Raw genomic sequence first — 4420 nt, 5'->3', positions numbered from 1 at the left:
CAGAACCAGCCTGACGGCACCTAACAACAGCAACAACCATCTTACCATAAATGAACTACATTTTAGAAAAGACTCCACAGCCACCACCTTGCAGGGTTCTTCAGTGTAGTGTGGTACGGGGCTATAAGTATAATAAGCAAAGAGAGCAGAAGACAGTCCCATGATATTCCTTTCTCCAACTTTCTGCATAGTGATGAGATTAACGTTACTCCATACACACTGGGAAACCCTGGTGGCATAGTGGTTAAGAGCTATGGCTACTAACCAAAAGGTCAGCAGTTCAAATCCACCAGGCACTCCTTAGAAACCCTATGGGGCAGTTCTACTCTGTCCTATAGGGTTGCAATCGACTCAACAGCAGTGGGTTTGGTTTTTTAGTTCACACATATTGAATGGGAGTAGGATGGCAAAGATGGATGAAGAATTCAAATATTACCATCATCTTAGAAAACTGGAGTGAGTTTTAGTTCCAAGAGAAATAGTGAATTTAGTAACTTGCTTTGCAAGGACACAGATATTTGAAAGAGTACATCATGTATTCATTAAGCGAGCATTAATGTGCTTGGTAGTAGGCAGGGTTGAGAGGCGGGCAAAGCTGGCACAGTTCACTCCTTTGTGAAACTGAGTGCGCCCTGTATTTCTGAGACTAATTTTTCGCATGTTGTTTTTGGGAGTTGTTGTCCTAGAACTACCAGTTTAATCAGTGCCCAGCCCAAGTTTGCAAATGATTTTGCAGAAAAACCTGTCACTCCATTTGCTGTTCATTTTACTCTTGTTTCATAATTTCTCATTGCAACTGTGTCCTTTTTTATTTTTATTTTTTTAATCTTCTGTTCTTTGCACCTGGACCCCAGTAGTGTAGTGGTTAAGAGCTTGGCTGCTAACCAAAAGCTCAGTGGTTCAAATCCACCAGCTGCTCTATGGGAGAAAGATGTGGCAGTATGCTTCTGTAAAGATTACAGCTTTGGAAACCTTAAGGGACAGTTGTATTCTGTCCTATAGGGTCGCTATGAGCAGGAACCGACTCGATGGCATCTAACAACAACAATCTTTGCACAGGCCTGAGCTGGAGACAGGATCATAGCTCTCAAACAGCTAAGGAATAAGGACGACGTGGGTGGTCAAGACTACAAATAAGCTGTATCTGAACATCCCCCATGTGCAAAATGGCAAAGGCAGTACTTGTGGCAAGATGTATTTGAACGTGAACGTATGCTGGCGTGCTTTTAGGTTCCCATCTTCTCTGCCCCACACTTCCTTTTCCTTATTGGCCCACTCTTCTTCCCGCCCAGGCAGCTAGACACTTCCTTTTTCAAGAATAGGATGTGAGAGCAGAGGGCAGGGAAAAAAAGTGAATTCTTTCTACATTTTCCGTTGCAAAACCTCAGTCCTCAGGGCAACAGAAAGGAATCTTGGCAAGAACACAAGCTGAAATGATGGACTGAAATCTGGAAGGACCCAAATACAGAAGCAACTGTTCTAGCCAGCTAGTTCTTCCCCTCGGGACTTTGACTGTGAGTGAGATTGTGAGACAGAGGGTGCAAAGCAGAAAGTCAACCCCTGTAATTCTCCAGGGCTTTAGGTCGGAAAGGTCTGCTAGAGTGATAAACCTGTAATGCCTATGAGACAGGCCTGGTCTGAGAAGCCTCTTTGTCCCTCATCCTACCCTGGGCCCAGATTCTTTTCTCTCATCCAGAGACACTGGCATGGGTGGTGGGTAGAACCAGCAAGAGGGATCCAGCTGTAGCAAGTCGCTTTGTCCCTAATGTCCCAGGACCCCGCTTCCCTAGTAGGGAAGGAGAGCTGGGCTTTGCCGGCAGGATCTTCCCAGCAGCTGTCACACTAATCCTGTGTGAGCTGAATTTACTGCTAGGCCTTTGAGTAAACTTGCAATGACTAAAAGATACTTAAAAAAAAAAAAAACGGTTTTGTATTTTGGAGCAATTACATCTAGATCTATGTTAAAAATTGATGTGAAATGTTATATGTGCATAATTTCATAAATGCTCTAGCATTGAGGGGCTATCTTGACCAGGAAAAGATTAAAAAAGAAAAAGTGTCGATGGGATGCAATCCCCTTGTTTTTTTCACTCCAGGGAGTGAGTTAGAGTTTAAACTCTTAGGGTATTGGAAACCCACTGAGTCTCCATAACCGCGAGTTTTGCTCTGACTTAACGCCTGTGGCACAGCCTCTGGAAAAAGGGAGCCAACAGGAAAAGCGAGGCCATCTCCAGATGAAAACATACATCTGAAGTTTTAAAAGCAGCTCTTAGTTTGCTTAAAAGCCCTTGTAGAAACCAGATATCTAACCCTTACAGGTTGATGACGCTTCGAGACTGCTGTGCCTATTTTTGAGTGGGCCAACTTGAACTTAAGACTGACAAGGTTTTTTTAAAAAGGGGGGTGAGGGGACGGGGACTTGGGAAAGCCTTACTTGTCACTTGGACTTGGAACAGGGCTGTCTTGTCTTACAACATCTCAGCTTCGCTTGCTGCAGAAGATGGCAGCTTGTTTTTCTGTAACACTGTTTGCCTGGATATGACTTCAAGCTGAAACCTGAGCTGATGTCACTCACCCTCAGCACTTGCTGTGCTGAGCTGAAATCTCATGAAATAGCTCCATGTAACGTAAACACAGCTCAGGCCCTGAGACCTTGACAGATTTAGGACACCCCGCCCTGTAGGTCCATCAACTATGAAAACATCGTGGCTATGAGGGTAGAGGGGGGCTGTCTGGGTAACTTCAGATGCCCACAGAAATGTGCCTGTTCTCCGACGGGACCATGTGATATAGAGCTCTGCATTTCTGATGCTGAGGCTAATTGCTTTCCTATCGTGTGAGTCCTGCAGAAAGCTGCAAATTGGGAATGGAGAACATCAAAGGATCCGGGACACCTTCCCGATCTCTGACAGATCAGATCCTTGACCCTTTCTCAGGGATGTACCGCTGCCAGTGACTTGCTGCGTTCAGCTCTCCAGATAAGCTGTAATTTGTAAGAATGGCCTGACAGCCTAACTCTACCTCCTTTACCTTTCTCCTGGTTCACACACCTTAGGAAGCTGTTTGATGATGAAATATAGCTGTTGCCTGGCAGGACAGGTCTTTCTAGGCTGCTAGATAAATGACCAGGACAAAAGGAATGGGTGCTTATATAAACTCATTGTTTAAATTTTTGAAAATGCAGAATTGCATCCTGGCCAATTTCTGAATATGATGTGTCTAATAACTTATATAAAATTTTTTCCTCTTCTTCTTTTGAGAAAACGCTTTTGTCCCTCTTGAATACAACCCTTCCAGATGAAAGATTTGGTTGAGAGTAGGGGATTGAAAAAAAAATGCATTTGCGAGTAATGAATGGGATTAATGAATGGGACATGTTGCTTTTGTAACAACAGAAAACATCAGTAACAACAAAAGCCTGGGATCTGGGGAGCCACTATAGAGGGCAGAGGACGTTAACGAGCTTCTTTGCTTTTCCAGAAGTGCTCTTGTAAGGTTTCACCTCCTCCTGAAGAAAAATGAAAATGTCAATGTTATCCTCCAAGGTACTGGAAGCGCTGACCAAGCACACTTAGGAGGACAGGAATGACACATGGGAAGGACACCCAAACCTCCACAGAAACCCTGGTGATACTAAAAACCTGGGCAGGAGGTGCAAAAATTGTTTTCCTATTGCTTCATGAATTCCAGATGAAAAACCAGCTGTTTAGAGCTTCCAGATCCAAGAACATCTAAACTTTCCCTTGACCTGTAGAGTTCTAGCACAATTTCAGCCAAGAGAAAAAAATAAAAACTTAAAGCCAGACACAGAACAAAGCAGCTGGCAGTTCATACCAATGGGAGAAATGGTCACATCTACCGAGTCAGATATGTGGTAGGGTCAGCTCTGGCACTATCTTCAAAATTAACATAGTTGACTTGTGAACATGTGACACGGCCAGCATCAGAGAAGATCCTTGAGGGCACCAGGACAGAGCCCAGGGAAAACCTTCAAAGTGGGTCAAATCCTTCAAATGTCCTCCTCTTTGTTTCTGTATGTTAACTAAAAAGTAAATAAACTTTTAAAAGTGAGGAAGATCTTTTTGAATTATTATTATTGTTGTTAGGTGCCGTCGAGTGAACTGCCGATTTTTTGGTTAGCATCTCTTAACAACTACACCATCTCTGTATGGCCTCAAACCTTCAACCTTTAGGTTGGCAGCTGATAGCTTAACCATTTGCACCACGCGGGGACTTTCAAACAAGTTTATGGTATATATGTCCCATGTCCTCCAAGATAAAATCCAAGTTCCTGCCTAGGGCATCATATGTGTTCAATGTTTTCTTCATCAATTTCCTCTTTATACTCTGTAACCCAGGCTTATCTCATCTGCTGGAAGTTACCCTCAATCTACAAATGACATAAGGCTTCTGGAGCTCT

The sequence above is a fragment of the Loxodonta africana genome, chromosome 23 (assembly GCF_030014295.1).
Source record: "Loxodonta africana isolate mLoxAfr1 chromosome 23, mLoxAfr1.hap2, whole genome shotgun sequence".
NCBI lineage: Eukaryota > Metazoa > Chordata > Mammalia > Proboscidea > Elephantidae > Loxodonta > Loxodonta africana.
Note: the sequence above shows the minus strand (reverse complement) of the source record.